Source organism: Lygodium microphyllum, chromosome 4, assembly GCF_053477565.2.
Source record: "Lygodium microphyllum isolate KBCC chromosome 4, Lygodium_microphyllum_v1.1.10, whole genome shotgun sequence".
In the NCBI taxonomy this organism is placed as follows: domain Eukaryota; kingdom Viridiplantae; phylum Streptophyta; class Polypodiopsida; order Schizaeales; family Lygodiaceae; genus Lygodium; species Lygodium microphyllum.
In genome coordinates this window covers 168237811-168249053 of record NC_141138.1, presented here as the reverse complement: position 1 = coordinate 168249053, position 11243 = coordinate 168237811, and the positions used below count along the sequence as shown (strand labels likewise).

At 41.7% G+C, this 11243-nt stretch overlaps 1 protein-coding gene across 1 annotated transcript in view; it reads left to right on the top strand.

The window, feature by feature from the left end:
• Positions 1-11243, top strand: part of ABH1 (ARM repeat superfamily protein) — a 154322-nt gene that overhangs the window by 33252 nt on the left and 109827 nt on the right. The window lies entirely within an intron of this gene.

The window sequence follows — 11243 nt, the reverse complement described above, 5'->3', positions numbered from 1 at the left end:
CTCTTGTTCACAAACAAAGCATTTATTTGCAGCCATCAATTCCCTACGTTGTGTCAATGTTTTCGAGCCCTTTCTTTGCTATTTTGGTCTCTTTTCAGGCTGGTTTTCAGATATGCCCCTTTTCTCAGCCTTAAACAACTTTTTATTCGGCTTCTCCCCGCTCTCTTGGAAGCCCGAATCCTTTCCACGCAGCAAATCATCGGCTGTAGCAGCAGTCTCTATGAGCTGAGACATGCTAGACACGGTGGATTTTATGCAAAAATCCCTGATTCCTTTGGGTAGCCCACATATATATTTTTCCACTTGCTCATGAAGGGGTATGGCACGATAAGAAGTGACGGGCAGCAATGCGTCCCAAAACTTCTTATTGTATTGCTCTAAATTCTTGCATTCCTTAGCATCAAGCTTGTTCCAAGCTGTCATGATGTCCACCTCAAAGGTATTAGTCAACCAATTCGATGCAAACATTTGCTTGAATTGTACCCATGTTGATGGTGCTCTACCTTGCGTCAAGAGTGTGGACCACCACTGTAATGCATTTCCCTTGAAGAAAGTGGCTGCCTTTCGAATCTTAGAGGATTCGGTGAAGTTTCCCCCTGAATAGGCTGCATCAAACTGCTGAATGAAGGTCAAAGCTTTCAGCCTATCTTGTGTACCACTGAAGGACGCAAACTTCACTGCTTTTCCACCACCCTTATCATAGTCCTTTGCTTCCCCTTTGGGAGTCAAGTTGTCATACATTGGTTGTTGCAAAAAGGGTGCATATGCTGTATTTACATCATGACTAAGCCCAAATGAAGCATTTGGATGACTAGTAGTCATTCCTCAAGCCCCATAAGCATTTGGGGGTGCAGATGCATTGCCAAACATTCCACTTTGTGCCCCAGGCATCAAGCCAATGCTAGCATACATAGGGTTTTGCACATTTCTAGCCATACCCAAAAACAATGGGCATTGCATACCATGCATTGGCTGTTGCATACCATAGGGATTTGTGCCATGCATTCCCGTATGCGGCCCTTGGCCAACCATTGCATGAAAAATCGTACTACCACCAAAGTATCCTGGCTGCCCCATCATAGCATGCATGCCCAGTTGTCCAAAATCCATTGGATTGACGCTTCCATAATGGCCTTGCTTTTGCATTCCTTGCCCCATAGGTACCAATTGTTTAGCTTCATTGATCTCTTTAGGAGCTTCAAGTGAAGGATTAGGCACTACCTTTGGTGCACCTTGCTGTCCCGAAGGTGTAGAAGTTGACTTCTTCTTCTTGCCCTTGCTGTCCTTCTTCGGAGCATTCAAAAATCGGGTGAATTGAGGATCCTTTGCCAATTCAGCGAAGAGATTTGCTGTTGTCCTCATCTGATTCTTGAACTGGTCATCAAATTCCTCTTCACTTTGCTGGTCATCTACCTCATGACGGCTTGAAGGCCTTGCATCTTGCCCAACAGCAACATTTTCAGCTTGTTGTCCATCATGAGAGGCTTTTCCAAGATTAGGCATTGCATTTTTTTCATTCCCATGAGGATGTCCATACTGAGAGGCATCATCACTGCTTGATTCCATCTCACTATATGAAGACATGTTGCTGTAATTTCTCAGCTAAGCTAAAAAATCAGCACTAGCACAAAGCTTTGGCTTGCAATCAGGTGCCTCAGGCTCACCAAATCAAGAGATTGAGTGATTATCCCGGCAATGGAACCATGAAACCAGCCTTTCTTCTCAGATAGGGTGGTTTAACCTGATTAAGCACTTAATTACAGCAATTAGCAAATGAACATAAATTGAAAGCTCACTTCACTTACCTTCATAAACTTGGACAGTGGACACCCTGTTGGCCCGAAAACTGGCACCCCTTTCAGTATTTCTTTAATTTCAATTCTTGATGGATAAGTTACAAGCCGAGATTTCATGATCTCCTTGGCTGATTCAAAAGCCCCTTGCTGTTCCAATAATCAACAAAGCATTTGGGCAAATTGCCCCTTGATTTTCACCCAAGACTTGCTCTAATGGAACCCCAACTGGTCAAATGCTACCCCAAATTCACAATAGATGGGCTGGCATCTGAAATCCTCACAATTCCACGAATTTCCGGTGCTGATTTCAGTGTACAATGCCTTTAACTGATGGCACGGGTCCAAAGGTGGCTGCTAAACCCTAATTATTGCTGTAATTTAGGGTTTACAGCAGTAAACTCTCTGCTGTCCACCAAATTTAGCTATACTCTGCTACCAATGGCTGAGAATTACTGAGAATACTTGAGCATAGATTGGAGGAGATGAGAGAATGCTGTAGAAAGAGAGAAAATCAGCTGAAATGTTTCTTCTAATTCGTAGCTCTGATGACAAATCTGATGGTACCAACAGCTTCAAGAGGGGGGTAAAACACTAGCTCGGTTGGCGAGCCCTCCTCTCCTACCGCCGCCTCTCTTGAGGCAAAAGAGAAATCCTGCTGTCCCCTGTCCTGTTGTGGCGCGCGATCAGTCATCGTCGCCTCTCAGAGCCAAAACTGGTCACCTCCTCCCCCTCCACCAAGCTCCGAATGGTTGCCATTCAGCTTCCACCACCCTCCAATAGCCTTCTCCCTAGTTGCATGGGAAAGTTTTGCCAAGTGGCAGCCTTTCTAATGCATTTTCAGCCATTAAATTAAATTTTCAGAATTAATTAATTCTGAAAATTAATTTCAGCCCTTTTGACTCTGCCCAAAATTAAACATGCCCATCTGGAATGAAATTGGCTAGGCCATTTGCAACTTGGAGTGGTTCCCAACCTTTGTTGACCCTTAGACTAGCATTAATTAATTAATTAATGCTAGTCCCTAGTGTCACCATTGACACTTAATGGCCAAACAATTGTCCTAGGGTCCAACCTGGCACCAACTGACCACCAAAACCCAGTTGGCATAACTTAACACAACTTTTGCCTTTAACATCCATTGCATCCTCGAGGTCCATGGTCCGTTCCCATGAAATAACTGCCATGTGTATCACATGTGCTAAACAACCTTGCACATTTGATTAGTAACTTAATCAAATGTTACTAGCAAGATTAAAGCATCTCAAAATTTCACGTCCCTTAACAACAAGTATAAGACTTGAGGAGAGATACTCGCACATCACATTCAGCCCATGCTTTGCTCATTGTTTGAGCAATGTGTTGAAAGACATTAGTAGCTTGTTATGGATTGATTCCCTAATCCAAAAGGGCAAGGATATAATTAGTTTCATCCAAAGCTATTAGTTCATTCTTAGTGAGTCTTGCAAGGGATTACCAAAAAAAGATCTCTTAGAGTACTTTGAGATGTGCTTTGGCTATACCTTTCTCATGGTGAAGAGACTTGAGAAGGTAAGCTTACGGTTGAAGCAATTGGTGGTAAATAATAAGTGGATGGGATGGGCTACTTCTAGATCAAGGGTTGGTATAGCAATGCAAACATCTTGCATTTTGGAATGAATTGAAAAGCATCAATATTGTCATGAAGCCAATCATGCGCTTGATGTGAATTGCGAAAGGACGAGAGCCATGCATTGGTAAGGTTTATGAGGGGATAGATCACATGATTGAGAAGCTAGGACAACTTGGTTTGGATGATGCAAAGTATCAAGAAGTCTTAGATTTATGTGAGGCAAGATGAAATGCTCATGACTCATCTATGCATGTAGCAGCATATGTATTGGATCTAGAGTTCCAAGGGTGTGGTAAAGAGAAGGATGATGAGGTAATGCAAGGTTGGAACCTAGTGCTCTCTAGGTTGGTTTCCATTGATACTAAGAGAATATTAGTGAAATATCAGCTTGCTTTTTATAGAAACAAAATGGGAAGGTTTGGGTTTGTTGATGCACAAATAGATTGGTTTAGATTGGGGCTGCCTTGTGGTGGAAAGATTATAGGGCACACACAGTTGAGCTTCAAACATTGGTAGTGTAGATTTTGTCTCAAGGTGCAAGTTCCTCTAACCACTTCTTCAGTTTACACACTTTATTTAGGGTTTTGCACTGATAGTCCCAAAAAGGGCCGGTGTTCATATTTTGGCCACTTTTTCATGTGGGCACCCACACAGTAGTGTGTCACCCTAGACAACTTATGTCTATAAATAGTCAGTCTATTCATTCATTCTAGATCACCTTAGTCATTCTTTACCCCTCTTTCTCTTTTCCTCCATTACTCTTTCCTCTTCATTTCACTACTGTCCATACCCCTACTGGAGGACATTGCAGTTTGTGGTCACCCTTATGCTTCTCCTTCAGGCGCCTTGTTTACTCATCATCAGGTCTACATTTGGAGACTTCCCCTATCTTGGCGACGGGTTTCTCCAACTTGGCATCAATTTTTCCACACAAGCATTGATATTTTTCAATTGGTGTCATTATCCACTTTGCGTTTTCATCATCTAGAAGCTCTCCACTAGCAAGCGACAGGTTCCTTCTGTTTGGCATCAGTCCACATCACCTAGAGATGGCATTCTTTGCTTGGTGGCAATATTGTGTACCTGCTGATAGCTTTCTACCATGTGGCGATCTTACTTGGCAACAATCGTCAGCATCTGGGCTATTTTTGATCGGTGTTTTGCAGCCCATTACTCCAAATATTTGTGTTCGCAGCTCCCACTCCTATATCTTAGGCGTCATCATTTATTTGGTGTTTTGCTACCTTGGCTTATCTCCTCGGCATTAGAGGATTGCGGTTTGCTTCCTCGACAGTTGGTGGTGATCTTTCACATCTCCAACAACATCAGAGGACTTTGGTTCACTCCCTCGACAACGGTCCTTCTCCTTTGAGTGTTTACTTTGATAGCCCACTGCCTAGAGGATCGTGTTTCGCTCCCTTCACTTTGGAGATTCCCAGAGGTGAAGCCGCTTGATTCAGATAGGAGAGTGCAGTTATCTTTCGAGCTTCAGCTCTGTTGTATCAGCTTTTCTTCTCATAGCATGATTCGGTGTTTCATCATTGTGTTCTTATGTTTTTGAGTTTCTCTTGTCTCTCAATGTTTGCCGTACACATTGTGTTTCTCCTCGTAAACTCTATTGTTTCTCTAGTCTCTATCATTTTTTGACATGGTATTAGAGTTAGCAGTGCTCGGTGAGCAATAAAGATGCTTTGCATTAGAGAAGACAAAGACAGGTTGTGGATTCGGTATCATCTATTGATTTCCCCCTTCATTTCCATTGCATCACTAGGAGACAAATGTATCCTTCTCTTTCTTTTCTACCCACCCTTCCTTTTACAGGTTGACACTTTGGTGCTACGACTTCTTCACAAGCAAATGGATAGACCGCTGGGTGATTCTCTTTCAGAACCCCTACCGATGCTTACTGACATGGACCTTTGCTTCCTATATCCTCGGAGCATATGCGTCTATCCCCAAGCACTTGTGCTACCTCTCCCTTTTGGGTCACAGAGCTTAATTTGCAATGGCTTTCAGATTTTTATGCTCAACGCAAAAAGATGTATGCAATGCGCACTAAGCTCTTTCAAGCCACAAGAGCACCGATTGGTATCATGGCCTCCTCACGACCACTGCAATGCGCTATAGAGGTTACTTCTTCTTTTTCTAGGTTTTCAAGAATACCACCTCGACAACATGCCGTTCGACAGTTCGCTCCATTGAGAGAGAGTGATTGTTGGATACCATCTCCTTGATAGTCCGCTCCTTTGTGAGATAGTGGTTGTTTGACTTCTTTTATCACTTTGACTCCATAGTCCACTCCATTGAGAAACAGTAACTGTTGCTTGCTCTTGGCTTAGCATGAGCCTCATCTTTTCCCATCCTTGACTACTTAGGTTCAAGAGGCCACCGCTGGGAGTTCTTTAACATTTTCAATATCCTAGATACCTTCTTTGGTACGATCGACAGCACTTCCTTTGTCATCAGAGGATTCAAGGTTTGTGATCCATGAGTTTTTAGATTCCCTATCTCTCGTAGATAGGGATGTACACTTTTTGCCCTCAGAGGAGTCTTTTAATTTTTTGCCTTTAAAGGGGGCCGTTGCATTTCCACCCTTAGGGGGGGACACCTACTCATCATGAAGTTCGTTACCCATCATTTACTCTTTAGGGATGGCTGTCTTCAAGCAGTCATTTCACCTATTGATACTCGAGAACTTCAGGTATCACTCAATTTGTTTTAACTTGGTCAAAGCTCGAATTTTCATGATTATTTCTTGCCCTCCTGGTGAGCACTTCTTATGGAAGACCACCAAATCTACAACAAGGTTACCAATATACTCCTTCAGAGCTGAATCCTTCCGTCGATCCGCATGTCGAGCTCCTCCTTGCCTTGATGCAAACTCATCTATATACACTATGTCCTGAATGATAAAGTCAAATCAAACAATATATTTAGCGACTAACCTAGAGTTATCAGAAAGCGATGAAACTTAACGCTAGGGTGTGTTGGGTCCCTTGGAGTCCACCGGTGAAATCTTGGTAAAAAATGATGCCTGTAGCTGCCTTGTCCGAAGTCTGGCATTTGGGGCCACTTTCTGGCAGCTGCCATGTCCAAAGTTTGGTGTCTGGTGCCACTTTCTGGCCCAGAAATGGCCCCAGACACCAGGCTTCGGACAAGGTAGTTGTAGGCATCATTTTTTGCCAAGATTTCATCGATGGACTCCGGGGGACCCGATGCACCCTATCGTCAAGTTTCATTGCATAAAAATAAATGGTAGCTACAAATGTCACCTTCTCCAGATCATCTTGTATCTTCATTTCCTCATGTGTCACGGAGACACCTCTTTGGGCAGAGGGATCTACAAACTCCTTGGTAGAAAGTTGGGGCCTTGGTCTGAACAAATCAGCTGTAGTGCTTCAAATTCAGCATCTGGCACAAGGTAATCTTCTTCAATCGAGGTAATATGCTCCTGTGCTGCTATGATGGCACTCAATAGTATCTAAGCTTGTGCCATCATATCTTCAAATCTCTGCCATTGTTGGATGCACATCCATGTAATCATAATCGATCAGGTCTTCCATTGAATCCCTGACTAGGATAGAAAACAACTCTTCTTCCTTCAGAGCTTTGTTCAATTTGTAGACCATGTGCTCTTTGTCTTTCACCTCAAATCCTTGATGTTGTGATATGTAAATACCCTCATGTAGGTTACCATTCAAGAATGTAGTCTTGATGTCCAATTGATGTACTTTCCAACCTTCATTTGCAGCCATAGCAATGACATACCTAACCGTACTCATACGGGATGTAGGAGCAAGTGCCCCCTCATAATCTGTGCTTTCCTTTTGTGCATAGCCTTTTGCTACCAAATGTGCTTTGTACCTGTCTATAGCATCATCAACCTTGCGTTTGAGTTTAAAAACCCATTGGGTACCAATGGCTTTCTTACCAGGTGGCAACTCAACAAGATACCAAGTATCATAGGTGGCAATAGAATCCAACTCTTCTTGCATGGCTTGTATCCAATGTACATCTTGCTAGGCTTCTTCCAAGGAAGTAGGCTTACCGTCATCTAACGATGAGCTCATGAACACACGTTCATCATAAGAATCATCTACTTCTGTAATATTAGCTTGCATGATGTGCTACATGTCTAGCAGCCCTTCTAGTGCGTTGAGGTAAGGGAGTATCCATTTTAGTCTTTTGGAGAGTTTGCAACAACCATCTAGGGACTACTTTTCTTGTGCTTACAACAGCCCTTTCTTGCTGTATTGCATGTTCCACTGTTGGAGGCACATCATCATCAAGTACCTGCTCTTCGAGAGCATGTGGTGCAGCAACAGCTTGCAGTAATAAATATGTTTGCCCAATTAGAGTGGCCTCGGATCCCAAAGAAAGCGGTAAAAGGCCTTTGAAAACATCATCCAAGTCATAAATTGCTGGCATTTCAAATTGATTATTTGAAAAGGTTGCATTTTCAGCACAGATAACATCTTTGTTGACAAACACTTTCCTTGTGCGTGGATTATACAACCGATAGCCCTTGCTTTTTGAGCCATAGCCTATAAAAATGCCTTTTAAGGCCCCTTGTCATCGAGCTTTCCTTGAAGCTCCTTCGACACATCTGCATAGGCTATGTGTCCAAACACTTGACAGTATTCAACCTTTGGTTTCTTTCCATGCCAAGTCTCAAAAGGTGTGATAGTCTTAAGTGCCTTTGTTAGTGCATAATTCAAGACACGATTAGTACAATGAAGATCCTCAAGCCAAAACTTACGTAGCGGCCCTTTGCTCTTAAGCAAACATCTAGTCATTTCCACTAGTAACTGATTCTTTCTTTCAGTAATGCCATTCTATTGAGGTGTCATCCTCATAGTGACTTGATGTGTGATATCCGTTTCAAGTAAGAATGTCTCAAAAGCATGAGACATGTATTCCCCTCCTCTATCCTTGTGAAGTGTTTGGACTTGGTACTTTTAAATGAGTCTCGTCTCAACCTTTGCAACCAAATGCTTAAAATGCATGAATACATGTGATTTTGCCTTCAATCCATACACCTAAGTATACTCAGTATTGTGAGTAGTCATCTATAAAAGTGACAAAATAGAGATGACTCCCAAGTGTTGTGTCCTCATGGGACCACAAACATCGGAGTGTATCAGTTGCAATTTTCAGACAGCGTGCATGTCACCATTTTGAAAGCAAACCTATGCATTTTACCCGAGATATATTTTTCACATGTATGGGGAGGTGGGGTCTCCACAAGAGGTAAGGCCTCCACCATTTAACAATGTTGAAGAGTCATTTGACTACCAAAACTCATGTGATTGAATCGGGCATGCCATAGCTCCGCTTTCTACATAGTGGACGTAAGAGTGGTGATTGCTAGAGCATCAAGAGATCTCTCATATGTGTCCAACAAGAAAAGGTCCTTACACAAGGTGCGTGACAAGTGAAGAGCATAATCAAGTTCTTTGTCTTTGATTATACACTTGTCCTCTCAAAGATGACATGAAATCCATGCTTATTGAAAGTTGAAATGGATAAGAGATTTTTAGTGATACCAAGCACAAATGATACATTTAGAAGCATAAAGTTTGATCCATCTACATCAGTACTCAACACTGAATCAATGCCTAGACATCATAATTGCTATTATTTGTACATGTAATGTGCTTTTTTGCAAGGGTTGTGTTACGGGGGCGTGAAATTTTAAGATGCTTTAATCTTGTCGATAACGTTTGATTAAGTTATTAATGAAATGTGCAAGGTTGTTTGGCACATGTAATGCACACGGTAGTTATTTCATGGTAACATGCCAAGGACCTAGAGGATGCAGTGGATGTCAAAGGAAAAAAAATGTGATAAGTTATGCCAGCTAGGCTTTGGGGGTTAGTTGGTGTTAGTTTTAACTCTAGGATAGTTATTTGGCCAATAAGTGTCAGTGGTGATACTAGGGACTAACATTAATTAATTAATTAATTAATGCTAGTCTAAGGGTCAACAGAGGTTGGGGACCACTTCAAGTTGCAAATGGCCTAGCCAATTTAATTATGGATGGGCACATTTAATTTTGGGTAGGGTTAGAAATGTTGAAATTACTTGGCAAAATTGTCCATGCAAACTGAGAAAACGTTTTTGGGGCATTGGGTCTCAGCCATTGAGCTAGTTTATAGCCTCTTGGGAGAGAGAGGGAGCAAGCTGTTGGTCCATTTTCTGATTAGAGAACAACAATTTGCTACAAAAGACAACCATTTGGGGTCTCAATAGGCAGGGGACAATAGGGAGACACCTTGTCGGGGCTGTCAACAACATTGTTGATCATGTGACATCATGTTGGAGATGTTTGGCAATAGATGACTCCATTAAATGCAGGCAGCAGGCAGATTTCATGGTTTTCTTACGAAGAAAATCAAATCTCTCTCTCATCTTGGCTTTCTCTCACCTTCTCTAGTAGTTTCTCAAGAGATCTCAATATTTCTTAGTCGTTTGGAGTAGATCTCTGCCTTATTTGGTGGACAATAGGAGGATTTCTATTGTAAACTCTAAAATTTTGCAAAAATCAGGGTTTGACAATCACCTTGGGACCCATGCCAATAATAGAAGGCATCGTACATTGAATTCAGCACTTGAAATTTGTGTAATTGTTAGGGAATTTAGATGCCAGCCCATTCATTGTAAATTGGGGCAACAGTTGGCCAATTTGCGGTTTCAATTGTGCAAGTTCTGGGTGAAAAGTGAAGGGGAGAATGGTCCAAATTACTTGCTAATTGTTATTACAGCAAGGGGCTTTTGAAACAACAAAGGAGATTGTGGTATCTTAGCTCCGGAAAGTGATGTGCTTGGATGCCCTACTATCAAAATACCAAGTATGTTGTGTTTCAAGAGCATTAAATGCAAAATCAGCCATCAAAGTGTTTCTTGTTGTTGATGAAAGGATGTGCTCTAAGCTCTTTATTGCTTGCTTTAGTGACCCACCCTAGGTTGAGTATATTGAAAAATCTTACCTCACATGGAGACATTGTGAAGCTCAAACCTCTTAGTGGTGCTAAGTTGATTGGTTTGTCATTGGTTCATGACTCTTTTATGTTTCTCAGAGCTGAGAAAAATAATGTGAAAAGAGCTATGGTTTCTTAGGATTCGTTTTGATTAGTATTGGCATTACATATGATTGGTTGCATGGAAAGTGAATTGGTTGACTTGTGATTGCAAGGTAGGATTGTCTGCAGAGGGATGATTACATGGCATTTATTTTAATTTTTGTTCCATTGGGGGGGTGGAGCATCCAAAAATTTGTGGATGTGTAGTTGTATAAGACATAAGTTTGTACATTGAAAATCTCAAGGCTAGCAGGGGCATGCCCATCTCAAAGTGACATAGAGTGTTATGATTACTAAGGTTTTGTTCTTCCTACGATTGTTTCCTTGGACATAGAAATCTTTCCATGAATTTGTATAGCCAATTTGATTTATGCAATGAGGAAACAAGAAAACCATTTGGGTCCGTTGGGAACATGTCACTACTCTAAAGTATATGGCTAAGGTTGCTCTTTTGGATGTCAACAAATGAGTGGTGGCTCTTCGATTAGCTGTTTATAGAATGTGTTTGGAGTAGACTCCTAGGTAGATATTGTGAAAGCTTTTTTTGAGCTGGGGATTTTTAGGCCTCTTGGTGGCAATTGTACTCAATGAATTAATATCCTAAGTCAGCTTGATATTCATATTTGATTTCTTCTTGGTAAGGCCTATTGTCTCTTGTTGGCGCTTGTTGGAGTCTAGACAAAATGTCAATTATTTATGAGCTGAAGTGTTGGTGGTGATTACTGGATTGGATAGATAAATCTTTGTCTAGAAAGA